The 19,989-nt window shown below is 42.8% G+C and overlaps 1 protein-coding gene and 1 pseudogene across 1 annotated transcript in view; both read left to right on the top strand.

The window, feature by feature from the left end:
- Window positions 1-19,989, top strand: part of nbeal2 (neurobeachin-like 2) — a 458,076-nt gene that overhangs the window by 7,263 nt on the left and 430,824 nt on the right. The gene's annotated exons all lie outside the window — the stretch shown is intronic.
- On the top strand, window positions 2,689-4,968 carry LOC139070016 (piggyBac transposable element-derived protein 4-like; annotated as a pseudogene).

Raw genomic sequence — 19,989 nt, 5'->3', positions numbered from 1 at the left:
TGCTCAATCTGGGAGCCTCTGGGTAAATGTACTGCTCTAAACATTGCATTTGGCATTCTAGCGTTTAATTATTTGGGGACGTTCAATGCCAACGGAGTTCTATTTTCCATCCTGCTTGTGCGGCGCCAGAGAGATGAGCCAAACACCCCCCTCCCTCACGCGTAATGTCACAATTTTTTTAAGTGTGGGAAAGGGAGAGAATGTGGGTTATATGGGTCATTTTAATCTGTTAAGCACTTTGTGTTGAATCCTATGCATGAAAAGTGCTATATAAATAAAGTTTGATTTGATTTGATGGGAAACATCTACGGATAGCCGGAGTGGCCAAATGACCTCAAACGTATTGTAAGGGTTTGAATAGTAAACTTTAGGGAAAACGTTTTATTTTGAAGGCGAGCTTAACAGGTGAGAAATGTTGCTCCGGTTCCATTTTTGCCCCGCTCTGGTATGCTATACTAGTAAATACTCCGTTGCGAGCAATTCTGTTGAAAAAGTTAAGAGTTTGTAAGGCGTGGGTTACGGCGACAGTAGCCCGAAAATAATACTCATAAAAGAGCAACCAGAGACTGAGTCTGTCACGATCCTGCCATGCCCTGACCTCCATGCACTAGGGCTGAACGATTTTAGGAAAAGATTGAACTGCGATTTATTTGTCAGGAATTACGATTTCAATTCGATTTACGATTTTTTTCAAATCAAGCTTCAGCACTAAATTCAAAATGTGCGTATTAACATCTACAAAGATGAAAACTAAAAACAAGATTACCTTTCAAACATATTTATTAAGAAACATGCATAAATAGTCTTTTAAGTCTTTGACTGTGTAAAGAAAAAATTGACTGGCTCAGTTATATTGTAAGGAGAAACTGTCTTTACTCAGTTATATTGTTAAGAAGACTCAAAGGTTGTTTTCATCGATAAACTGATGATAATATCTGTGTGTCTGTGTTTCAGTTCAATGAGGAAACCAGTTTGACAATTAAAAGTTTTAATTCTTCAAATTAAACTAATGATTTTGAAATTGACAAACAGGAAATAACAATCAACACTGGCAACTTTGTGGGACAATCTTTAACAGTTGATATGCTGTTCTTGCTCAAATAGACCTTCTGTTGGTGAATGAAGATTGAGAGTGATATGATGTGATTATGGATGCGTGTGGGTGCCAAGTGTCGTGAGAATTGAACATGAGGTGAGATGGATGCGTGTGTGCATCTGATTTTGCTTCAGGAAGAGACAGGTGTCTGAGTGAAAAGTGATGGTTTGAATAAACGTAGGTTTAGTTGGAAAAGATGCATCAAAACGCTAAACACCGTGCTCTGTCTCACCGAACTCTTGTGGACCCTCTTTCGGATCCGGGCCGTGGAGGATGTTGTGGTTCATCCAGATGACACCGGCGGCTGACAGGAGACGTAGGTGTCGAACGGAACCGGTCCAGAGTTGCCCTCTGTACACGTTGATGGTAGAGCGTGTTGTCGATGCGCTTTCTTAAGTTAAGTCACTCAGAAATCAAAAGACTCGGTAATGAGTCTGCGTTAGAAGTCGCGATTCAGCTGTTCTGCCTGGCTTGGCAGAAACAGCGTGAGGGGGGGGGGGGGGGGGGGGGGGGATTGAGCCAATGGGCTCCGTGCCCCGTTAGCGGTTGTTCACACGTCCTCTCTCTTTCGTTGTCCAACACGAACTGGAATCATAAGACTGAAACTTACCAAAAGCCTTTCTCTTCTCAAAGCAAACGTGTGCGTCAGCAAATGTATTTTGGAGTTTAACTGTGAGAATCTGTGTGTTTTAAGTTTTAAGACTTGTTATGTTATGACTACTTTTATGGGAACAACATCTTCTGGCACGAAGCTGCAGGTGGAATTTGTTATGGTTTCCTCCCAGACTCGCTGGCGTTCAGGTCTTAATCTGTGGGTGAAAGTTCTCAATGACCCAGCTTTGACCCAGCTGAGTCCACCACCACCTTTGTGACAGAAAACCCATATTTCCTCACGTTACAACTGTTACAGATGAAGAGCTAAAAGAGCCATCCTCATTTTACCATAGTAGTATTAATCCCAAAAATCTTTGTTTTAACCCTTACCTCACATTAGAGCATTTTTTTGTGCTGACACGTGTATTTTTGTGAATAACTTTGGCTATATTAATGCAATTTATCTAATTTTTATGGAGGATGTGTATTTTGGAAGGAATTACAAAAAAAAGTTTGAAAAAATATTCAACCTACTTTATTAAAACGTGGAAATCATTTTGTACAGTTAAGCACATTGAAGCATTTTTTTGTGCCATTGACTTTCATGTAAATCATATATTTTTAATTAGCATAAATATTGGCATAATTTTAAAAAATTATGATTGTGCCCGTGTTTACAGTCTCATCACAAATGTAAGAAGCAGTTTTTACTGTTTTTCACTACATGGCATACTTTCTCCATATATAGCAGGGCAATGGCTGACCCAGCATTTAAACTGAATGATTTAGCTGTATTTCTTTACCTCTGACTGCCCATTATAATACATATTTTGCAAAAAAATGGTTTGTGTGTTATTTAGAGATGCCATACAATAGTTTGCATGTGTGTGTTCTGAATTTTTGGTAATTGTGCTTTTTCAGTGTTCTTTCAAAAAATAAGCCTGACTGAATGTACAAAATTAGCTTATTCTGCAAAATAGAATTTTGACATGTGTTCCTTTGTGTGTGATTGTTCAGGCATGCGTGTATGTAGGTATCAAAGCACTTTACAGATCTTCAAAGGACAGATCTGTGATCATTATCTGGAGTGGTTGAGCAGGTGTGGGCCATGGGAGTGTAGGGGGGGGGCACAGGTTCTCACACTCTGTTGACTTCATGAATATTCATCAAAGGCATGCTATATATCAAAAATCAAAGGATTTTCTGCTAAATTTCAGATACTCATTCACAATTTTACTTTTGCAAAATGTTATTTCAATAAGTACAAAGCATTTGCATGGATGAAAGCTAAGATGAAGGCTGAAAAACTTCAAAGGCATACATTTGTTTTTCAAAACAAATTCCTGCAGAATCGAATTTTGTTTACATTCAGTAGGGGCAGCTTACACAGGTGCACCAATTGACTAAAAGTACATATATGAGACTCAGATCAGGATTCATTTCTTTGAACCGCAACCATGAGAAGAAGATTCAATGTGAATGAAGCCCTGGAGGTGTTTCAGCAGCTTGAGGAAGAGGGAGAGTCAGCCTCATCCTCATCCACGGATGACAGCTCTTGTTCGGATGAAGAGGCTGAAGATCAGGCCTTTACCCCAGGGCCTGATTCAGGGGAAGAAATGGAAGAAGGTTCAGATGAGGAGGTGGTTGCTGCAGAGGAGAGATGGGACCATCCTTTGTGGCAATCAAAGAGCGGGATCGCCTGGTCCCCGACACCCGACACCAGGATCCCCTTTCGGGCTCCAGACGTCCGCCATTGTGGGATCACCCGCCTCGCTGTCAGCTACATCCAAACTATTGAGGACAGCTTCGATTTTTTTTTAACTACAACAATCCTAGATGTAATAATAAAATACACCAATATAGAGGGAAGAAGAAAATATGACGATTGGACAGACGTTGACCGCGTGGAACTCCGGGCATTGTTTGGGTTGCTCATCCTCGCTGGTGTGCACCGTTCCCGTGGGGAATCATCTGCCAGCCTCTGGGGGGAGGAAACGGGGAGGCCGATATTCAGAGCCACGATGAGTTTGGGAAGGTTCCACATGCTGACTGCAACATTGCGCTTTGATGACCGCTTGACCAGGGCAGCCCGCCGGTTGGTGCAGCAGGACAAGCTCGCTCCCCTGCGGGAAGTGTGGGACCTCTGGGCGGCCCGGCTCCCTCTCGCCTACAACCCCGGTGAAGATGTCTGCGTTGATGAACAGCTCGTCGGATTCAGAGGTCGCTGCAACTTCAAGCAGTACATGCCCTCAAAACCGGCAAAATATGGCATCAAGCTGTGGGTGGTGTGCGATGTGGCCACTTCTTATGCCTGGGGGATTATTCCCTATCTGGGCAAGACGACTCGAGACGCCCCGGCAGAAAGGGGGCAAGGGAAGCGGGTGGTGCTGGAACTCACGGAGGGTCTGAGCGGCCGCACTGTCACCACGGACAATTTTTTCACCTCGCTGGTTCTTGGAGAGGAGCTGCTAAAAAAAAATCTGTCTTGTGGGAACAGTTAGGCGCAACAAGCCAGAGTTGCCCCCACAGCTGCTCCAGATGAAAAGCAGAGCGGTTCTGTCCTCCCTGTTCGGCTTCACCTCCACCGCCACCGCGGTGAGCTACATTCCAAAGCGCCGGCGGAACGTTCTGCTCCTCAGCACCAAACACCATCAGGTTCAGATCCAGGAGGGACCGCAGCAGAAGCCGACCGTAATCATCGATTACAACCGCTGCAAAGGGGCAGTTGACAACTTGGACAAGGTAATTTATTTATTTTATTTTGTTTTATTATAATTCACCAACCTAATTGCATATGTAATTTATTTATTCATTTATTTTTATTCCAGCTCGTTTGTAACATACAGCTGCCGCCGCAAGACCAGACGTTGGCCCATGTCGCTCTTCTGCAACATGTTAGATGTGAGCGCCTACAATGCCCTGGTCCTGTGGCTGTCTGTGGAACCGGCCTGGAACCAACAGAAGAGGAGCATCCGTTGAAGGCTGTTCTTGCAGGAGCTTGGGACCTCCATGGTGAGACCAGCCCAGGCGAGGCGCACTCGCTTGCCGCGGTCCAGCAGCGCTGCAGCTCTGTTGGAGGTGCAGCAGCAAGTGGAGCCAGGTCCAGCCCAGGAGCAGACAAAGAAAAGATGCCACCTTTGCAGAGGGAAGAGGAGCGTGCATGCACGCTTTTGCCATGCATGTGGACAGGCTGTGTGCAAGGAGCACTCAACAGTTGTGTGCTCAGCCTGCAGCTGTTAGCTCACTCCCCTCTGTGTTTCTCTCTCTTTCTCTCTCTCTCTCTCTCACACACACACACACACACACACACACTTTTTCTTTGTTCGTGTGCTTTAATAAAGTGTTCAACTGGTCATCTTTGTAAGTGCATTTTTTTGTGCTCTAATGACTTTAACGTGAGTATTTTAGAAAATATGACATTACACAAAAACTACAAAGTGAGCAAAAAATATTTTTATGCCTATTTGTGACACTCCAAGGCTGTGACAACTTACCCACAAAAAAGGTCATCTGGACATAACACACAAAAAATGATTTGATTTTTTCATTTTTTGTACAGTTTTCAAACTTTGGGTTTTGCTAATAAACCTGGCAATGAAGGGGTTAAATCTGAGAAACACACACATATTTTATTATATTTTGTTAGGGCTGAAGCCAAGGATGAAATTCATGTAAAAAAAATTGGGACTTATGAAATATTATATAATATTTCTATGGGAAGCTTTCTAAGTGCATTTTTTTGTGCTCTAATGACTTTAACGTGAGTATTTTAGAAAATATGACATTACACAAAAACTACAAAGTGAACAAAAAATATTTTTATGCCTATTTGTGACACTCCAAGGCTGTGACAACTTACCCACAAAAAAGTTAATCTGGACATAACACACAAAAAATTATTAGATTTTTTCATTTTTTGTACAGTTTTCAAACTTTGGGTTTTGCTAATAAACCTGGCAATGAAGGGGTTAAATCTGAGAAACACACACATATTTTATTATATTTTGTTAGGGCTGAAGCCAAGGATGAAATTCATGTAAAAAAATTGGGACTTATGAAATATTATATAATATTTCTATGGGAAGCTTTCTAAGTGCATTTTTTTGTGCTCTAATGACTTTAACGTGAGTATTTTAGAAAATGTGACATTACACAAAAACTACAAAGTGAGCAAAAAATATTTTTATGCCTATTTGTGACACTCCAAGGCTGTGACAACTTACCCACAAAAAAGGTAATCTGGACATAACACACAAAAAATTATTAGATTTTTTCATTTTTTGTACAGTTTTCAAACTTTGGGTTTTGCTAATAAACCTGGCAATGAAGGGGTTAAATCTGAGAAACACACACATATTTTATTATATTTTGTTAGGGCTGAAGCCAAGGATGAAATTCATGTAAAAAAATTGGGACTTATGAAATATTATATAATATTTCTATGGGAAGCTTTCTAAGTGCATTTTTTTGTGCTCTAATGACTTTAACGTGAGTATTTTAGAAAATGTGACATTACACAAAAACTACAAAGTGAGCAAAAAATATTTTTATGCCTATTTGTGACACTCCAAGGCTGTGACAACTTACCCACAAAAAAGGTAATGTGGACATAACACACAAAAAATGATTTGATTTTTTCATTTTTTGTACAGTTTTCAAACTTCGGGTTTTGCTAATAAACCTGGCAATGAAGGGGTTAAATCTGAGAAACACACACATATTTTATTATATTTTGTTAGGGCTGAAGCCAAGGATGAAATTCATGTAAAAAAATTGGGACTTATGAAATATTATATAATATTTCTAAAGGAAGCTTTCTAAGTGCATTTTTTTGTGCTCTAATGACTTTAACGTTAGAAAATTTAAACGTTGGGTAAGGGTTAAATGAAATAAAATACAAAATAATTAAACAATGTTAAATATGTAACAAACAGAGAAACAACGTGCAAAAAAATTCCCAAAATGAAAAACAGGGTCTCGCCCAACAATACTGCACTTTTCCTGAAAATAAATATGTCTTTTGTAAACAAAGCCTGACACAAAGTCAGCGCGAAAACCTGAGCTAATAAATTTCAAACCCTTAATAACACTTTTCTTTTCTTCACAACTCTACATGACTCAACAGATTTTGGGTCAAGAAAACCAGCATATCAACCTTGGCTGGTTTCAGACAAGAGCGCTGACATGTGACAACATTGCCACTAGCACTAAACAATCGCTCTGTTGGTGAACTAGTGGATGGTATGCACAGGAGTTTACAAGCCAGTTTGCTCAGCCATGGAAAGTTAACTCTGTGCACTCTCCACCAGGCACGTGGATCTTGTTCTCCATCGATAGTTGGACTCATCAGGTAGTTGTCCAGTTCAGCTTTGAGAGCATCCTCCAACTGCACAGTGGCGCAGCCTTGCTCTTGAAGAAGCTGCTCAGTGACCGCTTTCCCTTCTCGGTGGTGGCTGGAGCTGCCTCTGAGGCACCTGGGCATGGCACCTGTGGTGTCAAGATGAGCGCTCTTGTCCTGTAAAACAGAGATCAAGCTGTCAAAATGTTGTCATCTGGTATGACTTACACAATTTGGCCTTTTATGTAAACAAAAAAAAAACAATGAATGTAAAAATATATAACGTGGCATTTTGTACACACACACATAGAAAAGACAAGTTACCTCTCGTGCCACCTGCTTCATTTGAATCTTGACTTTTTCTTTGATGTCTGGGACATTATCTGCCCTCATGTAGTCAGTCTTGAATCTGGGATCAAGGACAGACGTTAGGTCCAGCAGCTCCTGTGTGGCTGGGTCACTTTATTCATCTTCAATGTAGGCAAGAGCTCCGGACTTTATTTCCTTAGTTAGATCTGTGTGCTCATCCTTCTCACTTAGGGTTGATGTTCTCAGGAGACGGAGAACTGGCTGCAGGTAGGACACACTTACATATGCTTCACCAGACAGAGCATCTGTGAATTCCTGCAGAGGTCCAATGGCATTGTTAATAGATTCAAGGACATCTGTGCCATGCCAAGTGGGGACCAGGAGACGTGTCTTCTTATCTTCAGACAGAACTTGAGTCAACGCCTCCTCCCTATCATTTTTTGCCTTGAACCCCATCTTGTCACACACTCTGTGATTAGTGAGTGTTCTGGTCATTTCAATTCTTGCTGTGCTTTTTTCAGCGCTTCTTCTTTTTCCAGCTATGAGAGAAGACACCCACTATTTGTTTGCAAAGTCCAGTTGCCCGTTTGACTCTTGCATCATCTTCAACAGCATTTTCTGGAGAAAAAGAAAAAACAACACGAACATAAGAGCATTTCAGGCTCAAAAGTTTTTAGCAGGAGAACAAAAGAAATACAAGAACATAATCTTTAGAAAGCAAACAGGAGGAGAAAGAAACTATCAAAAGCACATAACACATTGTTCATCATCTAATATTGAGTTTAACATGTTATTAATGAATTATTTATAGAAACTCTAATGAAATACATGATGAAAAATCTTAGACCATTTCACACAATTATTTTCACATCACATTAAATACGTATAAATTAATAAAACACACTCACTCACACACGCATCCTATGTCCATAACATTGAAGTCTGGTCCAGTCATTAAGTTCCACCGCTTTGATGACGTTTGCTGCGTTGTCTGTGGTAATGTACGTCAGGTCCTCTTCTCTCAGACCCCAACTTGACAGATTCCCTCAAAGCCTGTGCAATATTCTCTCTGGTGTGGTCAGTAGAAAGTACGTTGTTTGCAGACAGCGACTTTTCATTTCGAATTTGACATTCACAAAATGCACAGTCAAACTCCAATATGGTTTGGTCGTTCTGCTTGACCACAAATCAGTAGTTGTGGCGTAATACTGCAAATGTTTCAGTTCTGTTACCACTTTTTCTTTACACTCTGCGTACAGCTGTGGGATGGCAACCTGACTAAAGTAGGTGTGGGAGGGAATCGCATATCTTCTGTCCTGCGTGTGGATGAGGTTTTTTAATACATTTTTAGTGACCATGTTAATAGACACCATGTCCCTGGCAATGTAGTGTGTTATGGCTGTTGTTATGTCCCGGTGTCTTTTGCTGTTGGTATCATACGGCGTCACACTAGCAAAAGATGCAGTAATTGTAGACTGTTTACTACAGCGGGCCTGAGCATTACTTTCACTCGACTTTTCACCTGACTTTTTTCTTATGCATGCCTCGTGCAAATGCTGGTGATGATTTTTCAGGTGCCGGTATAAGTTTGTTGTGTTTCCGGTTGAAGTTGCAACTTTACAGGTTCTGTACAGTACTTGCTTTTGTTGCATGTCTGCAATCTCAAACCCGGAATACTCCCAAATGACAGACGTGCTCCTTTTCTTGGCGATTAAATCTTCTAACTCTGGTTCTGGTTCTGCGGAAGCAATTTCACTAGAGTGTCGCTTAGAAGATTGGCGTCTGGACAAGAATTCTGTGTTGTTTACTTGCTGAGAACGTGCCGCACAAGAGCACGAGTAGCCGGAGCAGCTAATTGGTTAGAGTCACTCATAGTGTGTTGCTATTGATGAGATTGGCAGGAAGGTGTTAAGACAGCGTGATCACCACGTGAGTGACACATGAGAACTCTCGTAACGCAACAGATCCTGGGCCAGTGAAGGGTGCAAATTAAGAGCAAAATGCTTGCACACCAGTATGGGGGAGAGTCATGATGTTACACAGCTGATCCTGGGTCAGTTAGTTGCTCAGCCAAAAACCGCAGCTTTGACGATCCCGAAATCGTGTTTTCTGAAATCGCAATTTCGGTCTGAAAACGATAGATCGTTCAGCCCTACCATGCACCAACTTTCATCTCATCAGCCTTCATGCATCACACCTGTCCCCTCATCAAGCTCATGCCACACACCTGCCTCACCAGCTATATATTCCACAGTCAACCACCAGCACTCTGCCAGATTATTGAACGCTTCTGCTAGTAAATCTTCAAGCCTTCTTCATCCTGCCTGATCATAGCCTCCTGACCTCGTTTCCACACCTGACCCTCGCCAAGCACTCTGCCTGCCTCCATGACCCTCCCCTGTTCACCGACTCCGTCTGCAACCTCGCCCTCTACGGGTAACACCACATCTTAGATTTTTGCTAATTAAAACTTTTAAAGTGCTTTACTGTCTCTTGGTGTCCTCACGGGTCCTCAAATTCTGGTCGTTACAGAATAATCTGGCCATACAAGGACCTGACGCCAACACAGGACTGGCAAAGCAGGAGTTGAGCCAATGTATTGTACAATCTGATTTTAATGGATCCAACGGGTGAGTTTATCATGCTCCTTGAGTTCATGGAGTTGGAGAAGGCACAGGAGTCACCTTTCTGGGGAACGCACCTGACAATCAAGCCACCGCCGCGCAGAGGTTCCACCCCTCCGTCTAAACCTGCTGTGGCAGTCCTGCACAGTGGGCTCCTAACAACGCGGTGGTGGCCCCGGAGACCCCCTGCTAATTTGCTGCCTTCCCAGATCCAAGGTTTATAAGCCACGCTGCTCCAGTCTCAAGCCCCTCTTGTCATCACACCACTCAGGCCTCAAGCCCCTCTTGCCATGCCAAATCAGCGGCGGTCCTGGAGGTCTTCTGGAGCTGCTAAGAAGGTTGATCCTTCTCCCGTGCTGGTGTCAGTGGGCCCCCCAGACGACACCTCATGTTTTGCTCCTAAGTCGGCCCCAACTGAGGTGGCAGCTAGGATGGGGGCACAGATGGTTAAGGACTCTCTACGGGGCATCTTTGCTGTACCATCATGGCCCCGCCAATGACTGCGGGCGGCTGAGTTGTTAAATACCCTCTTTTCCACCCATCCGGAGTAGACAACAGTTCAAGCCCTTAGGAACCATTACTCTTATGTCCAGAGGGTCTTTGGGTCTGCACTTAAGGATGTCTCCGCAGAGGGCCTGACCTGCTGTGAAGGACGGCTGCCTTCCCCAGAACCCTCCAGCACCACACCAGGTCCAGCGGTGGTCCCAGAGGCCGCACCGTATCCAGGTCCAGTGGTGGTCCCGGAGGCCGCACAGCATCCAGGTCCAGCGGTGGTCCCACCTCCGCCTGTCCAAGAGGCGCTGCCCGAGGCTCTGCCTGTCTAAGAGGCGTCGACTGATGCTCCGCCTGTCCCAAGAGGCGTCGCCCGATGCTCCGCCCATCCAAGAGGCTTCGCTTGAGGCTCTGCCTGTCCAAGAGGCTCCGCCCATCCAAGAGGCGTCACCCGAGGCTCTGTCTGTCCAAGAGGTTCTGCCCGTCCAAGAGGCTCTGCCCATCCAAGAGGCTCTTCCCATCCAAGAGGCTCCGCCCGTCCAAGGGGCACCGCCATTCCAATAGGCGCCGCCTGAGGGACCACCTGTCCAAGAGGCGCTGCCTGAGGGACTGCCTGTCCAAGAGGCACCGCCCGAGGGTCTGTCTCCTCCAGAGACTTCGCCGGCAGTGTCCCCGCCTCCTCCAGAGACTTTGCCTCCAGCGTCCCCGCCTCCTCCAGAGACTTTGCCTCCAGTGTCCCCGCCTTCAGAGATTCCAGCAGCCCCATCCTTTCTGGCCACTCCTCCCAGGGACTCACCTCCCGCAGCCCTTTCTGGTCCCCAGCCGCCTCTCATGGCTTTGTCACGTCTCCGGCTACTGCCTTGTCGCAGCCGGACTCCCAGAGTCTCCTGGTCCCTGATCCGTCACCGCTGGTCCCCCAGATCCTCTCGGCCTTTGCTCCTGGCTCCACGTCGCAGACCTCCCAGACGTCGATGGTCTTGGCTCCTGGTCCCTCGTCGGGCTCCAGAGCCGCATCTCATCGTTTGGCCGCCTCGATGTCGCCCTCCTGAACCCTGCTTAGTCAGGTGCCCTTTACTGGGTCCGCCTTTATGTTCTTGGATTCTTTCTGTTCTGGTTTCTGACCCTCCTTCCTGGTCCCCCTCCTCCTGCCCTGCTCTGGTTTCCTGTGGGCGTCTGGTATCCGCCCTTGTGTGTGGGTGAGTGGGTGGGGGGGTGGGGGGTTCTGTCATGATCCTGCCATGCCATGACCTCCATGCACCATCATTCATCTCATAGCCTTCATGCATCACACCCTCATCAAGCTCATGCCACACACCTGCCTCACCAAAATGCTTTACTGTGTCTTGGTGTCCTCGCGGGTCCTCAACTTCTGGTCGTTACAGAGTCATTACAGTATAATCTCTGATATGAGCCAATACTGTTAGATTCCAGCCATGTTTGCCCTGATAACTCCACGTTGCATGACCCATGTGATCTTCAGTAGAAGCAATTACATCATCATAAATTTAGTTTAACATGATAGATTATTTTTCTCTGGACAAGAAATAAATTATATGGCCCACCTCTAGATGAAATTTAAATAATTTTACATATTTATAAATATATAATTTGAAAGAGTCTGTGGGACATTTGATACACCTCAGTGTGTGTGTGTGTTGTGTGGTGTGTGTGTGTGTGTGTGTGTGTGTGTGTGTGTGTGTGTGTGTGTGTGTGTGTGTTAACAGACAGCTGTACTAGTGTTTCTAAAGCTCAGACTGGTAGAGAATTGGTACTAAGGTTAAAATTTGACAAGAATCTGTCATGGTCTGCGTCTGCCCCTTTCTTCATGTGCCTCCTGGTGTCCTCCATCCCTCTCTAGATTCCCTTTTGTGTCTCAGCGCCCTCATGTGTCCTTTGTCTGTGTTTCAGTTAAGTGTCTTATGTTGTTCCTCCCAGGTCCTGTGCCATTCCCCTGCTCAGTGTTTGTGTGTATGTGTTTGTGTGAGTCCTTCCCTCAGTTTTAGGTTTAGGTTTGGGTTTGAGGTTATCTGCCCTCCATTGGTTCTTTTTCCCCCATTTAGATAATTGGTGTCACCTGCCTTCCCTCCAGCCCTCACTCCACACACCTGTTTCCTGTTTCCTTAAATGTTCTCCCTGTGTTTTTAAGCCCTGTCTTGTCTCTGTTTGGTGTCAGTCCATTGTTTGTATGTTGTCAGCATTTGTCCGTGCTCAGTGTGAGCTTATTGTCTCCAGGTCTTCATGCTCTTGGTTGAGCTATTGGTCTCTAGGTTTTTGGTTCTCCAAGAGAGCTTTGGGAGTCCTGTGCTCCAGGGCTTTTTGGACTTTGGCTCACTGCCTTGGATTTATTTTTGTTCCTTTATCCTGCAAATAAAAGGATTTTTACTTTGAACCAACTTCTGCCTCGTGTCATCCTGGTTACTGCATTTTGGGTCCAAACATCCCCAAATCGTGACAGAATCAATACATTTTTATGCATTTAATCTACTGATTTATGCATACAATTTCTCAAGACAGCTTGAAGTGAGTTAATGTGTAAATATTTTACAGGAGGAAAATATGGAGATATATATCGTATATCGGAATTCAGCAAAAAGATATCGAGATATAAGTTTTGGTCCATATCGCCCAGCCCTAGTTTTTAGTGTTTATTTTGATTTCAATACGTATATTTTGCCTGATTTTTTGGCAAATTTATAAGAGGTTGAGTGAGCACGTTCGCCTAGATTGCTGCCATACTGGTGTAGGATTAGACTACAGATGTATTTTGGGGGTTTAATTATGATCAATAAGATGTGATGATTCTATATAAATGTAGAATATCAACCTGATTGATCTTTGAATGTTTAACCAGAAGAAGTAGGATTCTTTGTTTATTCAGGGATCGTACATACACTTCGCTAAGCCCAGCCAGCCATTCCTCCCCATCCCCGCATATTTCTCTCCTCCTGCTCCCTCACATCATCACACAAACATACACATAGGACCTTGGGGGGTGGGCAAGTCAGGGAGTGTGGGTATGGACCCCATTTCCACATTCCTGTGGTAACCTGCCCCCCAATTTTATTTGCACCTTATACACTTCCACTGACGACATTCCACACAAACACACACTTAGGGCCTTGGGAGTGAGCACATTCAACGGCATTTGGCAGGGGGATATTTCAGCCTCCTCCCGGGTGCCGGTGCCCACTTCCAATTTTAAACCGCACTTAGACACTGATGGCTGAGGGTGTAAGTGGGGTGGTGCGGTGGCACCAGCTGGCATAGGCCGGATGATGCCCGCACTGCCCGCTCACCACAGCCATGGAATACACCTCATGATCACACAACACTATATTGGAGCAGGCGGAGGGAGACTAGGGGTCTTAGCCACCTCTGTTGTTGCTAGGCCTCCTGGGGCTGGAGGCTAGGAGGGAGATCTGGCCATCTGGTTGGGGTTTGGGGTGGTGGGTTGCTGTGCTCAGCGTTGGGCGGGGAAGCCTGCTCATCAGCACCCATACAGAAAGGGTCAAACTCTGGTTACCGGTGATGGTTGTACCCAGTGTGCAGCAGTACCGGGACCAGAGTGAATAGGGTGCGTATGGGGAGCATGAGTGGGTGTCCGGCGTGCATTTTTGTAAGTCTTGGGTTGTATGTGCATGTGTGAGCATGAGGGAGGGAGTGTGTGACTGTGTTTGTGTATGATTGTATATGTCAGGTGGGGCCTTTGACTCCACCCTTCTCCTGGATACATGTCAGGACCCGACCCCCAAGGCCCCGCCCAGATCCCCACACGGGGCCGGCCACCCCCAAACCCCGAGCCCCCAGGCCCCCACCCAGACCCGCCCAGGGGCATGGCCACCGCCAAACCCCCCAAGGGGCCCCACTCACAACCAGCAGTCCACCCCCCGAGGCAACCCAAGCACCTCCAGAGGGGGGCAACGGCCCCCCAGTCCCAGACACCCCCAGTGAACCCACCTCCAGGGAACATCCGGATACTCCAAACTCAGACCCCACAACCCCCCACCCACACCATCCCGTAGGACAACATCAACGGCCCCCCACCCTCGCTATGTGATGGAACCAATCAAAGGAGCCCAGAGAGATTCATCTGAAGTGGAAGCAGAGGCTATATCAAGTGCAATATGATCTAACAAAAGATTTCTATACTGGTTAATGCAGAGAGTTTCTCTATTTTTCCAATTCAATAGGATAGTTTTCTTAGCGATGCATATGGCAGTCAGAACCACGTGAACCAAAGATGTTTCAATCGGGACATCGTCCAGGTTTCCCAGTAAACAAAGAGAGGGGGAAGTTGGGATATGACATTTCAGACATTTTGACAGATCCTCACATACTCTACCCCAAAATTCCTGGACAGGTGGGCAGGACCACAGTGCATGAATGTAATTGTCAGGAATGTTGTTTGTGCAGTGTGTACAGGTGTCAGATGACACAAAGCCCATCTTGAACATCCGATGACCTGTATAGTGTACTCTGTGTAGAATTTTGTACTGAATTAATTGTAAATTGGGGTGTCTGATCATTTTAAAAGTTTTTAAACAAGTTTGGGACCAGAAGTCCTGGTCAAAGCTAACTGATAGATCCGCCTCCCATTTTTCAATAGGGATTGCAATTTTATCGTCTATTTTGGACAGTGCCTTATATACTTTAGACAGTAGTTTGGGGTGTTTGAGATTATAAAAGTCTAATACCCATGGTGGTGTTTGTAATTCTATTTTATTGAGCTTAAATTTTTGTTTGACTACAGATTTAATTTGGTGATATTCTAAAAAGCTATTCTTATCCATTCCAAATTGGGAGACTATTTGATTAAATGGAATGAAGTCCAATCCTTCATATATGTGTTCCAGGTATAGGATTCCTTTATTTTTCCAGTCCGGAAGGTTCATCATTTTGTTGTTTTGCAAAATGTCAGGATTAATCCAGATAGGTGTGCGTCTGCATGGTACTAGTGAAGACTCTGTCATTTTAAGATACTCCCACCATGCCGTCAGAGAAGTGCTGATACTAATACTTTTGAAGCCTTCATGTTTTCTTATGCTTGAGCTAATAAATGGTAAGTCTGAAAGCTCTATTGTATTGCAAAGTGTCTGTTCTATATCTACCCAGGACTCATCTAGTGGGTTATCTTGCAACCATCTTGGTATATATTGCAGCCTGTTGGCTAAGAAATAGGGCTGTAGCGAAGCCTCGACGAAGTCGACGGCTCGATTCTAAAAATTTGTCGACGTCAGATCCGGAAGTCGACGCACCGCGCCCACTTGTTGCATCCCCAGGAGTTTGTAAATAGAGGAGGAATCTGCCTGTTTTTCCTCTAGTTCGCCCTCTTCTCCGCCTTCACTAACATCTCCGCCAAACACCGAAGACCCGGAACAACGTCCGTCCACTACTAGATTATTTTCCTGTTTTGCCCGCCTTCGTCTCCCGGCAACGGACAACAACTTCCGGGGTCAGATGCGCTGCTTCGTCTCTACCGCAGATGTAGAACATCACCGGGAGCGTTTCTCCCTTCATAAAGGAGCTTCTTTCAGACATGAGGAGAGCTGTTTTGGTGGTAGCAGTCTCTCCTCCATGCTGGTCTGTTTGCTGCTGGGTGTTTTTGGTTTATTTAAACTTGGTAACTTGAACTTAACGTTGGTAAAGCTACTGTTAGCATCTTCGCTAACAGCTTCTTGCGTTGGGATAAGCTGTTACGTTTTGGTTTAGAGTTAATCTTTTTTGTGGTGTAGATCTCCCTTTTATTACATTTAGAGTGTTGTGGGTTTTCGGTTTAGTTTAAAATATCACCTTGAGTTTGGTTTAACCTGTAAGACCACTCGCCTCACGCACATAAGTGACCAAAACAAAGCAGCATGGAGACACACCATCTTCTACCACCTCTCAGGCAGCAGCCTGCACTCCCAAGTTCTACACGTCACCAGAACATAAACAACCGCAACACAATAAAAGCAGTGTTATACAAAATGGAAGGTCTGTAGTGTTTATTCTCTTACAGTAAGAATTTATCAATTTTTTTGAGGAATTTATTTGAGATTTTCTGGTTTTTGTTAATTGTGCAATAGAAAAATAATCATTAGATTAATTTTCTAAATAGTCATTAGAATAGTCGACTATTCGATAAAATAATCGTCAGAATAATCGTTTTAAAAATAATCGTTTACCCCCAGCCCTACTAAGAAATAATAATAAAAGTTGGGTAAATCCAGTCCTCCTCTGTCTTTGGTCTTCTGAAGCGTTTTTAAGCTAATTCGTGGAGGTTTATCCTGCCAAAGGAATTTAGTAATTAAGGAGTCCAGAGATTTAAACCAGTCAGCTGGTTTAAACCTTCGTCTTTAAGCAGTGATGAATTAAAACTCCAGTTTCAGCTTGGTGGGATTGTCTTCTTATTTACCAGAGTTAAAGAAACCGGAGCGTGGTCGCTGACAACTATGGGGTGTATCTCAGTGTCTGAAATGTCAGCCAACAATGAGTTGCTGACTAGAAAATAATCCAAACGTGAGTGAGAGTGATGGACGTGCGAAAAAAAGTATACTCTCTATGGTTAGGATGAAGAGATCGCCATGCATCACAAAGCCCATAATCACTCATGTACTGTTTAACTATAATAGTGGATTGCCAACTGCGCTGAGTCCCAGCTGTACTGAGCCTGTCTGTTAAGGAATTCATCCAAAAATTAAAATCACCTCCAAGTATAAGTGGACAGTCCAAGTGTTCGGAGAGTACAGAGAAAAAATTATGAAAGAATGGAGGGTCATCAATATTTGGACAGCATATGCTGACAATAAATAAGCTTTGGTTCTGTACAGATATTTTTAACATTATAAATCTACACTCTGGATCAAAGACTGTGTCCAGTACTGTGAAATTGATGTTTTTGTGTATTAAAATAGCTACACCTCTTTGCCTAGAGTTATAGCAGGCAGAGAACATGCTGGGAAACTCAGGTGTTTTAAGTTCATCTGCGGATGTGGCAGATCTATGAGTCTCTTGTAACAATATTACGTCTGCTTGCACTCTCTTTAACTGATCAAAAATCTTTAATCTTTTCTCTATGGAGCCAGCTCCATGTACGTTCCATGAGACAAACCTTAGTGCACCCATAGATGTGTGTGTGAGTAGCTAAAATATGACTCCTTCATGTGAATAAGATGGAATAAGTAAATGAATAAAATAGTATGTTAATAAATAACAGAAACGTAAATAATAATAATAACTAGAAAAATTGCATTTATTGCACAAATGCTGTTTGAATGCTGGATAGCTGAAACTGTAAGCTGAAGCTGCTGAACAGCTGAACTGAAGCTGCTAAACAGCTTAACTGAAGCTGAAACAAAGCAAAACTGTCCAAATGAGCTGAATGTCTTGAAAGATGTAGAAGCAAAAAGCACCAACAAGCAAATAAAGCACAAAAAGTAAGTGAAGAATAGAGAAAAATAATGCTAAATAGCAAAAAAAAAAAACAAAAAAAAAAAACTTTAATCTGTGAACATTGTATAAAAATCTGGACAGCTTAAATGTCTAAACACCTGTTATATCAGTTGGACAAGTTTAACAGTTTAATCTTTACATTTAGCTGAACTGTGAAATTAGCAGTATATGCTAAATTTGCTAACTGATTGCTGAAGTTGTTGAATAGCTGAAGTAAGCTGAAACTAAGCTAAACTGTTAAATGAGCTGAATGTAGTGAAAGATGTGAAAGCAAAAAGCACAAAGAAGCAAAAAAGCACAAAAAGTAAGTGAAGAATCAAGAAAACTAATCCTAAATAGCAGAAAACTCAAATCTGTGAACACTGTTTAAACAAATTGGACAGCTAAAATGTGTAAACACCTGTTATTTCAGTAGGACTAGTTTAACAGTTTAATTTTTACATTTAGCTGAACTGTGAAATTAGCAGTATATGCTAAATTTGGTAACTGATTGCTGAAGTTGTTGAATAGCTGAAGTAAGCTGAAACTAAGCTAAACTGTTAAATGAGCTGAATGTAGTGAAAGATGTGAAAGCAAAAAGCACAAAGAAGCAAAAAAGCACAAAAAGTAAGTGAAGAATCAAGAAAACTAATTCTAAATAGCAGAAAACTCAAATCTGTGAACACTGTCTAAAAAAATTGGACAGGTAAAATGTCTAAACACCTGTTATTTTAGTAGGACTAGTTCAACAGTTTAATTTTTACATTTAGCTGAACTGTGAAATTAGCATCAAATGCTGAATTCAGAAACTAATTGCTGAAGCTGAAACTAAGCAAAACTGTTAAAATGAGCTGAATGTTTTGAAAGATTTAGAAGCAAAAAGCACCAAAATGTAAATAAAGCACAAAAAGTGAAGACCGGACAAATCAATCCTAAACAGCAGAAAACTGAAATCTGAACATTATTTAAAAATCTGGACAGCAAAAAGGTGTAAACACTTGTTGTTTGAGTAGGACTAGTTTAACAGTTTAATTTTTAGTTGAACTGTGAAATGAGTAGCATAAGCCGAATTCAGAATCGGATTGCTGAAGTTGTTGAATAGCTGAAGTAAGCTGAAACTAAGCTAAACTGTTAAATGAGCTGAACGTAGTGAAAGATGTGAAAGCAAAAAGCACAAAGAAGCAAAAAAAAAAAGCACAAAAAGTAAGTGAAGAATCAAAAAAACTAATTCTAAATAGCAGAAAACTCAAATCTGTGAACACTGTCTAAAAGAATTGGACAGGTAAAATGTCTTTAGCACCTGTTATTTTAGTAGGACTAGTTCAACAGTTTAATTTTTACATTTAGCTGAACTGTGAAATTAGCATCATATGCTGAATTCAGAAACTAATTGCTGAAGCTGAAACTAAGCAAAACTGTTAAAATGAGCTGAATGTTTTGAAAGATTTAGAAGCAAAAAGCACCAAAATGTAAATAAAGCACAAAAAGTGAAGACCGGACAAATCAATCCTAAACAGCAGAAAACTGAAATCTGAACATTATTTAAAAATCTGGAAGCAAAAAGGTGTAAACACTTGTTGTTTGAGTAGGACTAGTTTAACAGTTTAATTTTTTGTTGAACTGTGAAATGAGTAGCATAAGCCGAATTCAGAAACGGATTGCTGAAGTTGTTGAATAGCTGAAGTAAGCTGAAACTAAGCTAAACTGTTAAATGAGCTGAACGTAGTGAAAGATGTGAAAGCAAAAAGCACCAAGAAGCAAAAAAAGCACAAAAAGTAATTGAAGAATCAAAAAAACTAATCCTAAATAGCAGAAAAGTCAAATCTGTGAACACTGTTTAAAAAAATTGGACAGCTAAAATGTGTAAACACCTGTTATTTCAGTAGGACTAGTTTAACAGTTTAATTTTTACATTTAGCTGAACTGTGAAATTAATATCATATGCTGAACTCAGAAACTAATTGCTGAAGCTGAAACTAAGCTAAACTGTTAAAATGAGCTGAATGTTTTGAAAGATTTAGAAGCAAAAAGCACCAAAATGTAAATAAAGCACAAAAAGTGAAGAACGGACAAAACAATCCTAAACCTCAGAAAACTGAAATCTGAACATTTTTAAAAATCTGGAC

The sequence above is a fragment of the Nothobranchius furzeri genome, chromosome 5 (assembly GCF_043380555.1).
Source record: "Nothobranchius furzeri strain GRZ-AD chromosome 5, NfurGRZ-RIMD1, whole genome shotgun sequence".
Taxonomy (NCBI): Eukaryota; Metazoa; Chordata; class Actinopteri; order Cyprinodontiformes; family Nothobranchiidae; genus Nothobranchius; species Nothobranchius furzeri.
This window is presented reverse-complemented; position numbering and strand designations above follow the sequence as displayed.